This window comes from Amblyomma americanum, chromosome 4 (assembly GCF_052857255.1).
Source record: "Amblyomma americanum isolate KBUSLIRL-KWMA chromosome 4, ASM5285725v1, whole genome shotgun sequence".
Lineage (NCBI taxonomy): Eukaryota > Metazoa > Arthropoda > Arachnida > Ixodida > Ixodidae > Amblyomma > Amblyomma americanum.
The window spans coordinates 194,542,395-194,562,162 of NC_135500.1; positions in this window are offsets into that span (position 1 = coordinate 194,542,395).

Below are 19,768 nucleotides of genomic sequence, written 5' to 3' on the forward strand. Positions count from 1 at the left end.
GGCTTTCTTTCATTCATAGTGCTGCGCACACAACAAAGCTCATCGGTCATCAACACCACCTGAAGCCAAGGCAATCCAGAGCTGCATAATCAGCAATGGACAGATAGTATAAGCTCAGCATAGAAAAGTAGACTGAGACCGGAAGAGGGAATAATAATAATAATAATTGGTTTTTTTTTTTTTGGGGGGGGGGAACGGAAATGGCGCAGTATCTCTCTCATGTATCGTTGGACACCTGAACCGCGCCGTAAGGGAAGGGACAAAGGAGGGAGTGAAAGAAGAAAGGAAGATAGAGGTGCCGTGGTGGAGGGCTCCGGAATAATTTCGACCACCTGGGGATCTTTAACGTGCACCGACATCGCACAGCACACGGGCGCCTTACCGTTTTTCCTCCATAAAAAACGCAGCCGCCGCGGTCGAGTGAAGAGGAAATCCCTTTGCTACCCTTTTTTGACGGCGCGGTGTGGCAGCCGCCGCGTAAAGATAATCAGTACAACTTATGCTACACGTGGCACCGCAGGCATCATTGAAGCACCACACTACGGTTCGAAGACTGCGGCGACCAGACACTAAGAACGCAGCGTCCTCTTAACGACATCTCATGCGCTTACTTGTGTCACGCGGATAACTAATCACTTCGCTCGGCTTTCCTGACGAGACGACAGATGTCGCATATGCAGAGATGAGGCACACTTACGTCTCGAATCCTAAACTACCCAATGCCGAAGACAACTACTCCCGAGGTTCTCACAAATTTCACGAACAACGACAGCGGGGAGGGGGGCGGGGGGCGTTAAGGGAAGGCAGAGCGGCCGACTAATTTCAAGCAACCGCAGGCCATGAACCCGCGCAGGAAGCACGCCCCGAAGTCGACGTCAGATGCACGTGAGTGCCGAAGCAATTAAGGATTAGTCGTGTGCATCGCAGCCGCGACGTGACTCGGTGCGTGTGACACGAACCGCCTGCAGTCACCCCCCCCCCCCCCCCCCCCCCCCCCCCGGGGGGTCACGTCCCTCGCGTCGAGCTGGCCGGGTGTCGGTAGCGCTGATTTGTGGAGTCCATGGCGTCCGCAGCCGGCCCGCGGCTGACCTAGAAAAGTCAGCTTGCCTATACACGCGGGACCGACACACGACAGCGCAGGACGTCGTTATCCCGCCATCCGGGACACGACCGCAGGAGAAAGAAAAAATGAAAGGGGAGAAAAATAGAGCCTTCGTGGTTTTCGGAGTGGTTGACATCGTGGTGGAAAGGACGGAGCTCTAATTATTAGCGAGTTGGTAGTTGATTACTCCATCGACTTGAGACCGCGGCAGTCTTTGGTCGAAGCCCTATCAGAGGGAAAAAAAAAAAACGTTTGTCTGTGTGTGTACTCGCTTGGAGAGTAGGTGAATCCGCGTACAGGCGCGAAAAAACGAAGCAGCAGAAAAATAGGGGCGTCCCTTTTTCTGGTTCTTCGGATTTTCGCACTGTTGGTGTGCCAGGATTCTTACCAATTTGCTAAGCTGTTCGCCCCTACTGGAATATGTAAAGTTTAGAAATGCTGCCAACTGTGCTGAAACATAAAAAAAAAGAATGTGGAGCTTGAATTCTCGAAAACTGAGCGCACAAAGCATCGCTAGTACCGAAGCAACTTGTAAGATCTCATCCTTAGCCATTGTTAGTTGAAAGCCAAGCAGGATACACAGGAAATCGCGAGGGGAAATAAAAAGAGAACAGCGCTTCAGCATTGGTATAAGTGATGAGCGCCAAATTCGTTTTTTCCCCCGTCGTTTAGAAGGGCGCCTAGGGTGTTGTTTTGCCCGAACATGAGGTCCTGAGAACCAAACGATTTTCCTAAATCTATGCCGCAGTGAACAGTGGTCTTAACACTTCAAAAATTCCTTTTTTTTCTACGCATCACATCGGCGACCTTGAAGTGTGAGCGTTCATTTTGAAAAGAGTTGCGTGCAAGAAATCTGCCATGCGAACTCAGCACCACAATAGAAAATCACCATTTGTGACATTAATTGGCGAACCGTCGGCCGTTACGAAACATATATGCCTTAAAAACAGGCGCCACGGCAAGCCAAGTTCTCAACAGATGTCGTTGTCAGACCGGGACCACGCAAAAGTCTATGCCATCAAGAGGCCTCAGAGTTTGGAGAAGTTTAGAAGGGAACGTGGCTAATGATCGTCGCCTTTGCTTTGAAGAGATTATGTTGCGGAGCTTGCTGTCTTTAAACAAAGTCTTTCTGTCTGCATTCACGCTATAGCGCTCACTGACGCGTTTGTTGAGCAAGTAATGAGCGCGTGGTTTATTTAATTATATAAAGCAAGGCTATGATTGCGCAGATGGCTACTTATGTCTGCCAACTATAGGAAGTGCACACTCATCTGCAATTTAGGCACCTGGTTGTATAACCATTTTGTCGCTTTTTCTGTTCGTTTTAGAGAGACCCTAAAGCCTGGATGAAACGAAACTGATTTGAGGAAAAAAAATTCTTTAGGCTGTATACTGGCATTTGACACGTATTTCAAAGCTTTTGGCGACTTTTGTCATCTTTAATGAAATTATGAATTTACAGCAACTAACAGCAGCAGTACATGAAAGGTGCATTAGCGATACAACCACGCTTGTACGATCTATTATATGCAGACTCAGGACTCGGTGATTTAAGAAAAATGCGGTGAAGCAACGTCTTTCAGCTGCGTGCGAGATTACGGACGCACAAGAGACATAAAACTGTAGTAACCTGGCACTGGTTTGCCCGTTCTTAAAGGGCATGTCTGAATCCAGATGCGTTCCAAGCAGCCTCTCAGTTCAGTTTATCTTTCTTCGTTACAGCTGCACCACGCTACATTCATAACAAATTTTCCTCAACAACGGGAAGGTCAAAATTTGCGTGAAAGCCCATCGATGACCCGGAGATAAGTTCACGCTTAACAGCCTTATCATTTACGACAGAACGCCCGGTGAAACACAGTCCAGATCTTTTGAAAGACCATAATCACTGTTGATATTCGTCGCGTGTGAGAGCCACCTCTTGTAAATTACACTAAACAGCTCTTAAATAAAAGACGTTTTGAACTGTCCGCCCACGAGCAGCGGGTTGCGCGCGTTCGACGGAATTACTGGTGGCGGTATACACAGGTCTGGAGCGAAGCACCTTAAAAAAAAAAAAAATTCCCAAGCTTTGAAAATTCTTGCCTGACGTCGTAGCAAGTTATGCGCATGAGGCAAAAAAAAAAAGTGCAAATGAATTAAAGAAATGTGACTCTCTGAGCAACAGCTAACAAAACAAATTTCTCCTCCAGAGGTTCTTATTAAAGAAAGATGACCAGATACAAGAGCTTGTCAAAATAGCCACTGCATTGCTCACCAGTGGCCAGGAGATGGCAGCATCAGAGGCACAATTTGTCACAGCAAAGATCGTCCCCAGAGACTCACTCACCTTGTGCACAGCCGGCAGATAGCTCCTCTTCACGGGCTCATTCATGACGGAGTAACTCCAAAGCACGCGCCGTCGCGGGGCCGGTGTAGCGAAGGCAGCACCGAGAAAGCAATCGCGGCGTCAAGCGCTGGCGTGGATTCATGCGCTCTGCGCTGCCGCACGGCCACTACTGTTTCGCGAACAGTGGACGTCCGGCGGGCGGGCTTTGTCGAAGCGCGCGCGCGCGACCGGCACGCGACGCACCCTCCTCTCCCCCGAACGAGAGAGGAGGTGACAGGGCTCAACCAACCAGCGCTCGCCATTTTTTCGCGCTCGAACGCCATCTGGCGCTGCAGCCGTCGCTCTCTTGCCCCATCGTGGTTTGTACCCGTGCGGTTGGGGGAGGGCGAAGAAATGAAGGGGGCAATACGCGCGGAAAGCGCGGGGAGCACGGCTATGAGTGGTGTGAATAGGGCTTGCATCGCTTGATTTCCCTTCCTCGGCGATAAAACGTGTTCGAAACATGTTTACTGTTTTGTTTCACGCGGTTCGCGACGTTCAACACCTGTCATTGCCCCCGCTTTGCGTTCGCCTGTTTATGCATTTCGTTTCGAAACGGAGGTAGCTACAACGATGACGGCGTGCTCCCAAACTTGCGGATAATATTTCACTTTCACGATTTGTTTCCGAATTTTTTGGTGGTGATATATCGCTTGTCATGACCGCGGTTTGTGCTATCTCCTTTTCTGTACACGGTCCATGATTTTCATCACTTCCGCTAAGGTGCATGGGGACTGCGATTTACGATTATTACCTAATTTACAAATACAGACACTGATTTTCGCTGCACGCGGCAATAATTTCTTCTTTTGTGTGTCTGTGTGCATTTCGGTACATTGTAACTGCATGTAATAAATAAATACGATTAATTATCATTCTCAAAGAAGCGGGTTCGATCCCGGCCGCGGTGGTCGAATTTCGATGGAGGCGAAATTGTAGAGGGCCCCGTGTACTGTGCGATGTCAGTGCACGTTAAAGAACCCCAGGTGGTCGGAATTTCCGGAGCCCTTCACTACGGCGTCCTTTATAGCCTCAGTCGCTTTCGCAAGTTAAACCCCCCATAAACCCATAACTTTCATTCTGAGTCTCGCCTTCTCGTAACTATTTGCTTTATGGTGCCCACCCTGCATGGAAAAAAAAAATTCCCGCTTGGTTGCCGACATGGAACTCCACCGCGCAAAGATGCCAGAGGTACGCGGTAACATTACGCTTGTGTATCTACATGCATAATGCAAGGCTGACATATCTCCGCGAAAGCAAATACGAATCATTGTGACTACAATGGCTACAGATGCAGCGAAATATTTTTTGATTATGCACTAATTAAGTGCCGTGCCGCAGATAACTATACGCCCATTCCTTGCTCTACAGAGAGGAAAAAAAGAAACGGACAAATTGTACTGCAGGCATCTCCTTTCCTTTCTTTATCAGAGAACAAACAGCAGCACTTCTCCTCACGACACGCATGTCGGGCAATTAAGCCCCGAATCCGAGAGCAGTAAACGTTTGTTCTGATGTTGTTTCGGCAAATAATCGATATTCTTGGCGTTCTTATCTCGCCTCTGCGATGCACTTACGAAAAAGTAAAAAAAAAGAGGCGCTTACCAAAGAATCACGCTTATCTCTCACAGTGGCGCCTCAGAGTATAGCTCCCCGCTTAAACCGTAAACAAAGGATATGTTTATCGCTTGCGTGTTTATTTCTTGGCGACCACATTAAATATGTTATCTACGGTTTGTTATAACAATGTCCTTCCCTTTACATTAAAGATGTTATCTATGGTTTGTTATAACAATGTCCTTCCCTTTAAATTGCCTTCTTTTAGTTTACATCATGATGCGTTAGCTTCAGCAGACTACATGAATAAAAAATGGTTTCTGAATAATAGAGACAAATCAACAGGAGTCGTGGCTATGAGGAAGACAAACAAACATGAGGACACGCGCATTTCTTCTCCTCTCAGTGCATATGCTTTCTCTGGGTATACCGTAACTTTATTGAACGTCCCTATTGGGGTTCTCTTTATCTTCAACTTTCTCTTAGAGGTTGGTAAATAAATAAACATAGTCTCGAAAGTCGTTTTCATTTCTGCTAGCTTCTTTGTTTTCTTAACCTGCATTCTGGGCCTCTTTAAGTGACCCGACGGCCATAAAGCTGCGCGATAAAGAGGAAGCAGAACCGTCTGAAGCTGCTTTCTCTCTAGGGCTTCGCCTTTGGAGTCGGTCTCATTAATTATTCACAGGGAGAGAGGCACAAGGGGGGGGGGGGGGGTGGGGGTGGGGGGATGGACGAGCCCCTTGCCGTTTTCCTGATGTCCTCGGCGGAATGAATATGCTGCCCAAGGGATTATGAGCTGGCTGACATTCACTCAGCCCCGCCAGAAAGGCGAGAAAACGGTTCTGAGAGAACAATGAAGAAAGAGGAAGAAAAAAAAAGGGGGGGGGGGGGTAAAAACTTCTTTATTTCCAGTCTTGGCGAATCAAATGTCTCCTGAAGTTCCTTGCACACCATTTAATAATAATAATAATAATAATAATAATAATTGGTTTTTGGGGAAAGGAAATGGCGCAGTATCTGTCTCATATATCTTTGGACACCTGAACCGCGCCGTAAGGGGAAGGGATATAGGAGGGAGTGAAAGAAGAAAGGAAGAAGGAGGTGCCGTAGTGGAGGGCTCCGGAATAATTTCGACCACCTGGGGATCTTTAACGTGCACTGACATCGCACAGCACACGGGCGCCTTAGCGTTTTTCCTCCATAAAAACGCAGCCGCCGCGGTCGGGTTCACCATTTACTCACCAGATCTCCTTTTTTATGGCTTAGCTTCCCAAAATTCCAGCACGGATTGCATCACTGCAAATGGTTTCACACCACGCGGGCTTTCTTGTTTCGCATCGGCGCATTGTGCTTGGAAGCAGTCTGTGAAAGTGTTCTGTTCAATTACATCATGAAACGAACAACGCAATCTGAGAGACACGCAATAATACGATGTACAGGCTGTTTGTCTTACTGTTATCCTGAGTATTTGTTGTTTTTTTGTTCTTGGGTGTATTTTCTGAATCTCTTTGACGTCATTTGTGTATTCATGATGTCGCGAAGATAAATTTTCATTTGTTAGTAAGCGCTTTGTTTTGTCTTGTTCTACGCCCATCTGTGTGTGTGTGTCTCAGGACAATTTTATTTTTATTTCTCCCTTCTTGCTTATTCTATTCTTTGCGTGTGTCTCAGATTGCGCTGATCGCTTCATAATGCTTCGTAACCAATTAGCCCACCAAGACATCTTAACATAGTTCAATTACTGAGGTCCATCAGTGCATAGAAGGAGTATCCTGCTAATGTGCAGATTCTGTAAAAGAAATAGCAATGGACAGCTACGCGAGAAACTTATTAGATTTGTAATTTATAATGTTTGGGATTAGATGTAGTTGCTTTCGGAAATTATTGTTTGAATCAGGTTATTTTTTTTATTGTAATGTGACGTTTACTTCAGTGGGCATTGATGAATGCGTAATTTCGGCTGGTGCACTTATGCCCACCGTCTTCCACGCTCTTAAGCGCGGTACACCGGCACCAAGTACCTAGAAAAAAGCGTTTATAAGAAGACTCTTGGACACGTAGCCTGGCCTGAAGAGGGTTTTAAATAGTAACGGCGAAGCCAAGCGAAAGTGGTCTGCGCCCGAAAACATGCCCAGGGACCACCACGGGCATGCCGAGACACGACGACCACCAGGAGCGTTCGGGACGACAGCAGCCGCCCAGAAAGGGGACGCCTCGGCGGCAGCCTCTGTGTCCCGGCTCTAGGAGAGCGGTGGAGGCTTTTGTGAGCAGCCCAAGGTAGGAGACGGGGTGCTGGAACCCCGGTTGACGGCTCCTAGTGATCGTGGTGTTGTTGTCGAGCAACGCGCACGCGAACTCTCCCCGCTTCACCAGAACCACAAAGGAAAGGAGCCGGCCTGAAGATTGAGAGTAATAGCAACAATATAATAAAAAAAGCGGAGGAAGGAGGTGGAGAATACGCCTTTGTCGGCCGGCAAGCAGCTTTCTCCTGACCGCTCGAGCGCGCGCGCGCGTGTTAACGGTGCCAAAGAAAAGCACCGGTCTTCCTCCTCTTCCTCTTTTTTTTTTCGGGGGGGGGGGGGGGGGGGTTCTCGCCGTTATAATAATACCTCTTCGCGCGCAAAGCCACCCATCCACGTTCAAAGATGAAGGCGCGCACGCGCCGCCATTATGACGCCGCGGCAGCTGGTCCCGAGGGGAAGGAAGGGGGGCGATGGAGATCACAGAGACAGCCTTGCGACCCCCCCCCCCCCTCCCCTCAGCGTTCAACCCCCACCGACCGCGGGGCAAGGAGGAGAAACAGAGGGGTTGCGCCGCCGAAAAGGGGGGACAGCCCGAGCGGAGGATGAGGGGGACAGAGCTTGTTGCAGCCGTACTCTTCGAGGCCAGCCCCAGGCGTCCAAATCTTCCGTGGCTTGTTCCTTTCGTGCGCAACAGCAGGCAACAGCAGCAGCGGTACCGCGGAGCGGCGCCGGCAGCAGGCGTCGGAAGCTGGCGGAAGCGGCCGCTTCCGGTCGACTCGGCGTCTTCTCCTTCCCCCCCACGCCGGCTGACGGCGACGCGTCGCTCTCCTGAAAACAAGAGGCACACTCATCTGGGCCGCTAACCTCCTCCCCATCCTTGCACTTCTTTCTGCACCTGCTCTTTCTTTCTTTATTTCTTTCAAGACGCGCGTTACTGGCATGACGCCATAGATGAATGAAGAAGAAAGAAGTGCCCCCGTCGTGGCGGCGGCGGGGGCATCTGCGCCTTTTTTTACGTCTCTGTACTCATGCATGTGCGGGGCGCGTGTCGCCCAGCTTCTGGAAGAACGGTGGGCGACATTCCGCAGCCGGTTCGTCAATGGCGAGCGGGACGGGAGAGGATGAAGGGGAAAGGGACAGTACGTGTGTGCACGCGGAGTTGTCTGCGAGGCCTCCGCCTTCCGTGAAAGCGCGGAGAATCCCGCTGGGTCGGGCATATTTGACCCACGCGCTGTAACAGCTCTCGTTGCTGCTAGGAATTCGCTGTGCATGCGCTGTAACAGCTCGGTGCAAGGTGGTTAACACGGTAGAGGCCGGAGTGGCTCACTTGAATGGTCATAGGCAACTAACGGTCAGCATGGAGTTGCAATGCTCAGCCGACTGCTGTACGTTGCGGCGTTGCTGCCACGAAGCATCGAAATGTGTCTGCGGACAAGTCTTATCGAATAAAGCGTTTTCATCGAGCTGTTGCACAGCATACAGCTCTTGCGCAAAGCCGCCGCAGATCGATCCTGCAGAGGGTTCGATTTATCGACGCCGGTACAACAAAGGGGCTAACATAAGGCGTTGGGTGTAGAACCGGTGCTACGGGCCACTGGGAGCCCGGGTTTGCGAAAGGGTATTTGGACCTTATTAGGTCTCCAGTGGGAAACGAAACTGCCGTGATTACTCCGCAGCCCATTCCCCTTTATGAACTTTCTTTTTTCTTTAGACCCAGTCCTGTCGTGAGCAGATGATTTTCACAAATGAAGGCCCAGTAAAGTCAACGAGCTCAGATGCATCGAACATCTTCGAGGAGTTAGTGGTTACGGCGTTCGGCAACAGAGCAGGAGGCCATGGGTTCTAACCTCCAGCCTACCCTTACCTCCCACGGCGGCAGTGGTTCGATGAAAGCGAAGTTCAAAGAAACACTCGTTTTCTAAGATATCTATGAGCTCTAGTAGATATAGTGGCCTGGGAGGTCTACAGCTAACCTAGAGCCCTCCGCCCATACAGTGTGCCTCATAGCCAAAAAGCAGCGTTGGTATGCGAAAGTTGATTAATTTATTTAGAAGCAGTATGTTTTCATTTCAACAGATCGCACCGATAAACAATTCGAATAAGCTGTCAAACGATGCATTTGCTAAACAGGTCTTCGAGGCTGCCGCAGAAGGCGTTTAAATTTCGAAATGTACTGGCCTCGGGGTTGATTTCTGCCTTTCAACTGTACTGGTAGCTCCAACGTGAAAGCCTGAAAAGGAAAACTCAACTTGCACAAAATAATGAATTCTGCTGTTACTTCTGCACTTGGGTTGAAAGCGTCTGTTGGGCATAGCCCGCCGAGCGGAAAATCGTATAGAACAAAAGGAAACATGAGATTTTCCCTTATACGTAAGCAGTGATCATCGCTTGAAAGCGAACGATGTGTTCACTTTCATACAGGCCATCATCGTGTCGTTGTTACCTTTTTGGAAATTTTTGTCTCGTTGTGGTGATGAATTCTCTGTACATGTATTTACCTCTTCTACAATAACGAGTGTCCCGCCGCTGTAGGCGCCGTCAATAAATTTATAAGCAAACCAATAACAAAGTCACGCAGGATAGTTGGGGTGGGTCAGAACTCACGAAAGTCCCGATCAAGTAGTCGGGAAGGCCGCTAATTATGCCCACCCAACACAGGCTTAATTACCACAAGAGGAGGAGAATCACAGGAAGTCTCTTCCTATCATTCATTCATTCAAAAAATATATAAGTAGCTCCAACTATAAAAGGGAACGTTCAGCTTGCACGGAACAATGAATGAATTAACTTGCGGTTAGTTTGTGTTTGCTTCGTCTTCTTCAAAATAAATACACCAGTTTGACAGCACTTGGCATCGAATGCACTCTCACCGCTCGCACCTTGTCACCGGCGGTGGTTCACATCAACGACGATCTCCAGTTCGAGTACAGAGCAATGAGAGAGAGAGAGAATTTGTTCCCTCTCCTCCACCCACACGGCGTCGGAGCAGCCAGCCCCTGATCGGCGAAGCAACAGCAGCCGCGGTGACCCTCTTTGCGCTGCCGCGCGCGGCATCCGAAGACCGCGACTGGCCGTGGGCGTCGTTCGCTCAATGGGACGCGGTGCGGCAGGAATGGAGGCCGCACCTCTGGGGAGCAGCAGCAGCAACAGAGGCAACCAAGAGCGGAAAAGCAAGGCTCGGGTAGAGAGCGGGTGACATTCCAGTCCGTGAAGCAAAAGGGACGTGGCGGGACGCGATATGTTCGTCGCTTGTCCCTTTTACGACAGTGCAGCCGCGACGGCTATCCCCTTGATGCCCGCGCCAGGTCTCTATTGCTCGTGGCGAGTCCTTTCACGGGTGTTCCCATTTTCTTGTTCTCTATTTCTTTCCGTAAGAACTTTTATTTATCCCATTTTTCCTCCCTTTCCTTTTCTATCTTCGTATTTCTTTTTCTTCCCGAAGAACCGTGTCGGCGCCCCGATTGATGGAGTTGCACACCGGTGCTAACAATGCGTGCCCACTCTCGTGTGCCTCGCGATGTGTACGCGCGCGCGTTGCATGTGGCGGTGCACTCTTTACCGGCGGACGCTACAATGAGCTATTTGTGCGAGCTGCGGCGGGCTTTTCTCCCAGCATCCCTCCTCCTCTCCGCCCCCTACTCTCCATTTTTTTTTCTCGTAGTCTTCATACCTTGCGACGTTGGCCGCGTAAACCTCTCCAGTGATTTATCCCTCCTGCTTGTCTTTGCGGTCGGTGTGGAGCAGTAAGTGGACTCCGCGTGTCCGCCGGAAATGACGGATGAGCCGACTCTGAGTGAGGCTATTAGACGCAATGAGACCGCCCCGACGAGAATGCGGCCTGCAGTTGGGCGCGATGTAAAAGAAGACAGTGAAGAACAGGGGAGGCGCCTTTTTGTTTGATGGTCTTAGACCGCCCCTGAGGTGATGACTCTCCTAGGTTTCAAACTTTCACCGGGGCTTCAGCTGCGTACTTCAATCGCAGAATAAGTCCGTAGAGTCCTGCTTTTGCCGTTCGCTTCTTCCTAAGAAAAAAATGCCCCCCCCCCCCCTTTTTTTAGGATTACATAACTGAACTGCATTTATATTTGTAATAAGTAGTAATACGTGTTTTTCTCTGGTTACAGGAGCAGTGTTTTGACTGTGCCGTTTCAGTGGACCAAAATTCTTCTCCGTTGCAGCTTGAATTTACATACAACTGGTCGCGCAACCACCGATGCACAGAGATGGGGGATAGTAAACGTTGCCGTAATTTCTATCTCTGACCACAACCAGTGTGTTGATTTCTGCATGTGTTTTTGGTTTCGCTTGTTTTTATGGCTGGAATACGCAAGATATGGACGAACTGTTCAATGCGCGCAACTCCGTTACTGACCCTTTTTTTCTCTGGAGTTTCATGCGACGTGAAGAACCTGCAGTGCCGCTTTCAGAAATCAATCAGCCATGTGCACTCCTCACTTTCCAAGGTTTTTCTTCGACGAGAACGAATTTGGAGAGCTAGCTATGTCATAATAAGGGAGTAATTACTCACTGGCATCCACCCAAGCGCAGCCATACGGCTACAATGGAAAGCTGTGCAGCTTTTCTTTGTAGCCGTATGGCTGCGCTTGGGTGGATGCCAATGAGTAATTACTCCCTTATTACAAATCTACTCCGCCTTGGGGGATTCCCCTAAATATTTGACCAATGCTAGCTACTTCATCTTTCAGTACAGGAAATCCATATTCATGTCACGACCAATCGGTCTCGTTATAGAGTTAAAGGACTGTAAATCATAAAATAGCGACTTATTTTAGGGTGGGTGCACAGAGGTGTACATTACACATGACTTTAATTGCTTCAGTGACCAAAAACAATAAAAAACTTAGATGCAAAGTCAACTTCGCAAAAGCTCTGTCTCTTAAATGGAAAGACATTTTGTTGAACGAACAAGATGACATAATCTTAATTCACAATAGCTCAGCTGTCAGATGCACGGTTGTGCTGGAACCTGACTTCCAGTTATAAATCAGACAAAGTTCATCTGAACTGTTTTATAAGCGTTTGCCAGGCAAAATCGTTTCGTTTCCTGGTGCATGTCGAACGAAGCTAGGTAAGGCTTCCTGAAAGTCAGCTGAGCCATAATGCAAATGAGAGCTCGTGGCTCATTTATTCCTTGACGTATCTTGTTTTTTTGTTTGTTTGTTTACCTCAGGAATGTGCCGTTACACCACGTGGGGAAAGATTTAGGGGTGGCTGCTTTCTTTCCGTTGAAGAAACCTGCAGAAATAGTTTCCTCTTCCTGCATTGCTTGCGCGGCTTTGAGTCCTCCGAGTATTGCTTACAATGCTGGGACGGAAAAAAATGATTACGAAATTCAGAGAGCGAATTATGCCTCCTTTATTCTTTTTTTTACGCAGTTCCGAAAAGGCTTCTTTCAATAAAGCGAACAGAATACAAAAACTAGAGAGAAAATAGTTTCTCAAGAACGGACTCGATGGCATCTTTATTTTTCTCACATTATTTGAAATTAACGAACTAACGGATCGGCAACAAGTATGCCTCTAAAGAGCCCTCATATTTCTGAGAAACGCATCATGGCTCCGTGCACGACTTACAAAAGCGCAGAAAATTGACACCTTTCTGCGAAGAAAAAAAAAACGAGAACATTAAGCACAGCGGGTTAAAAGGAGCTATCGGGCCGCTGATCAGCACACGTGCAACAAGAAATCTTATACCGCCTTGCACAAAATTTCGGCTTCTTCTATCCGGAATGCACAACGCTTAAAACCTATTTTAAGCCTCAGCATAACGATCCGCAAAAAAAGTAATTTCTTTCACTCACAATCGCCTTCGCGGAATTGACGATGGAGAAATTTGTGGCGAAATCTCTTCGCGACATCTTCCAGAGCATAGAACAAACGCGCTGCACACTTCCGCAGGATCGAGCGGTTGCATTTTCCCTGGATGCGGGGCGCGCGCTTATTGATCCTTGGGAAAACATGCTTGTGGCCCGCAGCTGAATGGAATGCCTGGCCAGCGTTTCCGGGAGGCGAATTTGATCGATAGCCGCATAAAGCGCTTAGTTCGCCGATCCCCGAGCCTGCGGCGTCGATGGTGATTGAACCCGCGGCGACGATATATGCAATATACTTTCCCTGAATTGCAGTCATCGGCTAAATTACCTGCCTTTCTATTAAAGGGTTTCTCTCTCTCCCTCCCTCAGTCCTGCTTTCTGCAGTGGCGTAACAACTGACCGACACACGCCCTTTGATGTTGGACCGTAATATAATTACGGTGTTTCCCAGTAAACTGATCATCACCAATAGACTTCAGACCCTTGGAGAAAGGTTCGATTTTGTTGAACAAAACTCCCAAAATACTTTCTGCATAACTGAACAAAATTTGATGTGTTCTCTAAATACCCTCTGGAATTGCACTCACGCGCTTGGCACATATATGTGAAGGGTAAGGCTTTAGCTTTGGACGGTGGTATCGGTGAATGTCAGAGGCTCTGAACGCGAGCTGCTGAAAACACGACAAAATGCACTAACCGCTTCGATTAGGAAAAAAAAGGCGGCAAGAACAAAGCAACCAAGAGAAGAATGAAAGGCTTGATAGAAGCAGTTAACGACGCATGGAGCTTCACGTTAGGGTTTCGACACCAAATACTTCCGGCAAATGTTCAAACTCTCGACGCTGTCAACGATTTTTGCTGATTTTTTTTTTCATTTCTACAGAATACAAAAGAAGAAGCTTTTACAAAATGAAACTCGTTTTGTACTAGGAAGGAGGTGGTAAAATATAAAGAGTTGAAAAATGCTTTGCTCGTGGCTTAACTGAAGAGACACATAAGAATGTCCTTTGTACAAAAAAAAAGAAGGAAGCTTCTATGTAGTTTTTGTCAATCTGCAGCCAGCACTTGTGTTATCTATTCCTGTTTTTTTTTTTTTTTGCCATTCGCGTGTCGAACTGTTTCTCAGCTATTATTTACCAGAACTCGCAGCCCAACTGTCAGTTCTCGTCAACGTTATTTCTTGTAAAAAAACGGCCCCTACATCGTCTTTGAACGTTGTCTTCGCCTGTCCAGTTCATGGAAGAGATTTTTCAAGATCCGTGGCCCGGCCGGTTCCAAATTCAACAACTTGAACCTTTCCACTGGACTCCTGTGTCACGTTCCTAACCAAGCCGATAAAAATAAGAAAAAGAAAAGAGGATTCGGTCTTCTGAGCGCAGAGAGTAAGAAAGGAATAAAGAAAAGCGGCATCGCCAAACAACAACAAAGCGACCGTGCTTCATGGCGCACTATGCCGACGGCGGCGCTGCAGACGTCCGAAGCGTCGTTTCCGAGAAGAGCGCTTTCCTTTGTGAAACGACGCCCGAGTGCGACGCGCGCAGCGCCTCAGAAAGGCGACAAAAGGCGCGAGCTTGCGCCCGGCAGTGAACGGTGTGTGGTTACTGTATGAGCTGCAGCCGCCCAAGCGGGAAGAGAAAGAAAGAAAGAAAGAAAGAAAGAAAGAAAGAAAGAAAGAAAGAAAGAAAGAAAGAAAGAAAGAAAGAAAGAAAGAGAAAGCGAAGACAGCGGTGGTTGGCGGCAAGGAAAAGACGGTAGCCTTAAAAGGGGAGGAGGAGGGGGGGGGGGGGGGTCCTAGCGCCGCAAGACGTACCGCGTTTAGCGGAACATAAGCCGGCCCGTTTCCGCAGTCGGGGAGAGTGAAAAGAGGTTGGGTTAGGCGGATCAGGTAAAGCTGTACGTGGGCTCGACATACCTGCTAACGTAATCATTCGACGAGCAAAGTCTTTATTGGGAACACGACGTAGTCTAGGGCTTGACTGATGCCCACAGCAGCGCGCGCATATTGGACGAGACAAATAATCAGCGTCTTGTTTGGCACAATTCCATTCCCTTGTCTCATCGCCAGTGTCGGGTCAGCGAAGGGACATCTGTTTTTCTTCAGTCATCTCCCGAAAGTAGAATGGGTTGCAGGGTCGATCTACACTTGGCTCGACCTATACGCCGGTAAATACGATATACGTGTGCCAGCTCACCGGCAGTGTCGCGCCGTAGAGCGGGGGCTGACGACTTGGGCTGTCCTATTCGAAACGACGAGTAAACGAGGCGTGTTCACGAAGAGGGACTTTCTTGCTTACGTTAGGGTCGTTCCCTCAAGTCTATGTAGCTTGTCGAGCGAAGCAAGGCACTAAGCGGTTCCTGTCGCCTCTAGGCTCGTTCGCTGTCGTAGACTTCACCGTTGCCTTCACGCTGTCAGACAGCGACAGCTTATTTATTTCCTAGAATTGTCCTCTTCATGAAATGCCGTGGAGTTGATACTCATTTGCGGAGGTTAGAAATAGCGCAAGTGTTTATAGCACGCGAAATGGTGCAAGAACACGGACAGAGGGTTTTGTTATTGAAATGCGCGTTTTAGAGAGCGCATCAATATTTCCAAGGGTTATAAAGAGCCGGATTTGGATACGCGCTTCCGCTGCATGTTAGAGCATAGGCAACGATCGGTGAACAACACGACAGATGTTTTGCGCGTAAGTATTGATTACCAATACCGCAGGAGAACTAGTGGAGGCTTTTTATGTGTATTTGTTAAGTGTATTATTCAATAGCCATTTTCATTTACTGTCCAGAGATCCGCCTCGAACTAAACAGCAGTACATGTAAATTTATATTGGCATACATACTTTTGCTGAAAAGAGTTCTCGATTGGTTACTCCGCAGCGTTGCAATCGTTGAGGCATAAAAATTGCGTTCTGTTTGAACGATTTTCTCCCATGAACCCAAATGGGCGTTCTCGACGCCAGCACACGTTCAAAAGCTTGAGACAGAGCTGAATTTACCAGATACTTACGGCTTCAGTTTTTCTCTTTACGGCACTCTTTCACCACTGCAAACTCCGCCGGGCTTGCCCATAAAGCAAGCACGGTAAAAAAAAAAAATGTGCGAATTTTTTTTCTCTTTCAAGAAATTGCCTTTGCATTTAAACGCACCGAATAATGAACAGACTCGGGAAGCTGTCGCAATGACACTAAATTTGGGTGTCGGCTAATGAGATTCACACCTGACGAGGAAATATAAAGCCTTTAACACTCGACAGAATTTGGCGATATATAGTTTGCAGGCGCCTCAGTAGGCCCCTTGAACCCTTAACTCTTTTCAACTGTGAGAACAAATTATGCGCCAATTAAGCACAACACACCAACACTGTTCACATCCCGTACTACGGTTACCACCGGTGGGACTTCATTTTCAGTAAATAAAGATGTTTTTTGCTACTACAACTACACCTCGAAATTATTCTGGAGCTGACTCCATCATTTGTAGTTCACTGTACTTGTTGAAAATATGGACTCCGATTGGAGCTGACGTCTGCACTAATAAATTACAGCAATCGAAGAACCGTCCATCGACTAATTCAGTATTTTATGCTTCATGGCTGCTCGCTCTTTGCTTGCTGCTTGCTCGCACAAATATAATCTTTCTACTGGTGCGGATTTAATGACTACACTTTTATTTTCATCTTTAGGCAGAGAAGTTATACATCCCCATTCATAGGCTCGATGTTGAGGTTGCTGAACGATGCGAGGGCGAGGACAGCAAAAGAGTGAGTAATGTCGCTCCGCTCCCCTGCCCAGTGAATGAGTTGCCGAGGGCCTAGTTCACAGGTCGGTCACAGTGCATGCCGTGCGGATGTGCACTGTTTCATTATTTACGATAATCGATGCATTTTTTACGTAATTTCAGTACACGGGCTCTTTTTTAGTTTACCCTCTTCGAAATGCGCCGGCCGCGGCTGAGCATTGAACGCGTGGGAATTGAACGCGTGCGCTGCCAAATGGACTGCGCGGAAGCTGAATGGTTCTAATGTAAGAAAAGAACTGTTTGCTGAAATGTACAAAGACATGTAAAATACCATCCTTCGAGTAAGTTCACTTAACAGCCAAGTACGTGTTTTTAGAGTCCTTTTGCAGAGTCCAAAGCCAGATGCGCCCTCAAGAACAGCGAGAAAGGAAACACAGCTCTTTAGAAACGCACGCGCCTCGCTTGAAAACACGCTCAAACGACAACGGACTCGCTCTGAAGATTGGCTTTATACGCTGCAGTCCGGAAACACAATTTACTCTCAGTGGTGAAAATAAAAAGTGAATGGTTGGAAATGGGTGGACAGGACGGGCCACTTGTCATCGTAAAGAAGGGTAAATAAACAAAAAAAGGTAAGAACCTTTCTCGAAGGAAAAAGACGGCACAAGCAGAAAGCAAGCCGGAAAATGAAATTCCATTGACAGCGTCGTACCACACTACAGGGAACGGCGTGGGCTGTTCTCCGCTTTCGAGGAAGACACTTTTACTTCGCCGCACCACCGAAAGATGGCGTTTTATATGTTTTCTTTTAGAGACCTCCATCTACTTTGTAATTTCCCTTCATGTTTCCGGTTCGCGAAGTACAGACCGCTGCTTGGTTAGCCAGCACTGCATACTCTCGCTATCAAGTCGAATTCATTCGGCAATTATTCTCAAGAATATTTCAGGTTATAAGTCTGTAATAGACTGGGGCAGTGAATTCGTACGCGTTTATCACCAAAGGCAACGATATAAAAAGAACGTCACCGATTTGGCGCGCTAATGCGCACGGTAAACTGTTTCACACGCCAGTTCCCTTGCTTTCAGAGCCGCTATGGGGAAAGCGACAGCCACCGACCTATCTATTAACGCGCCTTGTCCCACTGCGGGTGGACGAGTGCCTATGGCGGACAGCTATTGAGCCCAAGGTCGCTGGTTCGGCCTCTGCCGCGGCTGCTAAGTTTCGGTTTACCGACATTCAGATGCCGGAGCCTTCGTCACCAGCGGGTCTACTAGCGCCACGTAAAATATCCACTAATTAGCCCATGTGCCGCATGACGCAGTGGCGCGCTGTTTGACAGAATCCGACAGCGCACGCATCGAGCTCAGCGCGCTCATAAATTCATAACCCCCCCCCCCCCCCCCCCCCCCCCCCGTAAGCTTTCGGCGCCTAGAGTGCGCGCTCAACGCGGAAGCTACTTGAAGCTGTGCACTCAAGCGGCTGGCCTTCGAAACCAGCGCCAGTTCTGCGTTCAGTGTCTGTGCTCGGAGACACTGCTGACAGGGACGAGTGGCAGACGAAGGACAGAGCGAGAAGAAACAAGAACAAGACGAGCAAAGAGCCATCAACGAGGCGCACAGGCGGCTTTCTCTTCGCCTGCGGAGCATGCCGCATATAAGAGAGCCCGCACAATGGCGCCCTGCTCGCGGCTGGCACCATTAAGAGGGCCAGGACGCTCCTGTCGATGACAAGCCAGCCCCCACAGCCATCCGCGATGTCAGACCAGCAAGCTGGCGCTTGAGTGGCGTGGTCTGCTGTTGATGCTTTCTCGGCTTCTGAGTCTGTGGCTCCTATTTGGGACGCTGTGGATCCGTAGTTGCGCGCATGCATATATGCACGGCATGGCATATATGTTGCTTCTTTCGAAGCGCCGAGCGCGTGCCTGTGGAGATGGATGCGGGCATCCCAGCGCCGCTGCTGTTTATATGAGGACGTTTGAAGCTGGGGGACACTGACGCAGTGGTGAGAGACGCTTTGCAAACTGTCTTGATCTTTGGTCTTGGAGGGCATTTGAAGTGAAGAAGGAAGGGGAAACTTTGACTCTAGCTGCACCTCTTGGTTTGCATCTGCAAACCAAGCATGGCTAAAATACGAACCCGACATAGCGCAGTCTGTCGGCTGAGTGCTGAAAACGATCTGCCACTCGAGGAAAAGCGATGAGAAGAGCCATTAATATTGCAGGTTTCTAAATTTAGTCACCTGGTTAATGATGAATAAGGGTCACGGTGAGAAGACGGGAGTTCGTTGGGAAGAAATGGACAAATAATAATAATTGGTTTTGGGGGAAAGGAAATGGCGCAGTATCTGTCTCATATATCGTTGGACACCTGAACCGCGCTGTAAGGGAAGGAATAAAGGAGGGAGTGAAAGAAGAAAGGAAGTAGAGGTGCCGTAGTGGAGGGCTCCGGAATAATTTCGACCACCTGGGGATCTTTAACGTGCACTGACATCGCACAGTACACGGGCGCCTTAGCGTTTTTCCTCCATCAAAACGCAGCCGCCGCGGTCGGGTTCGAACCCGGGAACTCCGGTTCAGTAGTCGAGCGCCCTAACCACTGAGCCACCGCGGCGGGGCAATGGACAAAGCGCAACTTTTGATCTCAGCTTTTTGTTAAAGAATTTTAGTTGTGCCGCTTTTATCGAAACAGCAGATGTCTCCATTGTACGTGCATCGAGACGTGCTCGCGTACCAAGATATTTGAAAAAGAAAAGGCTCAGAAAAGGTGCTGTCAGCATCCTGCCTAAATTGCCAGTTAAAGGCGTCCGAAAAAAAAAAAACATTGCTCAGCTGAATCGAAACCAGCTGCCCTGAAAAATGTGGTTCGACACAGAAATGCTTGTTTTTAGGCGTCTTTCAACTTCGTAAAACGATAATTACAGCTACAACGAA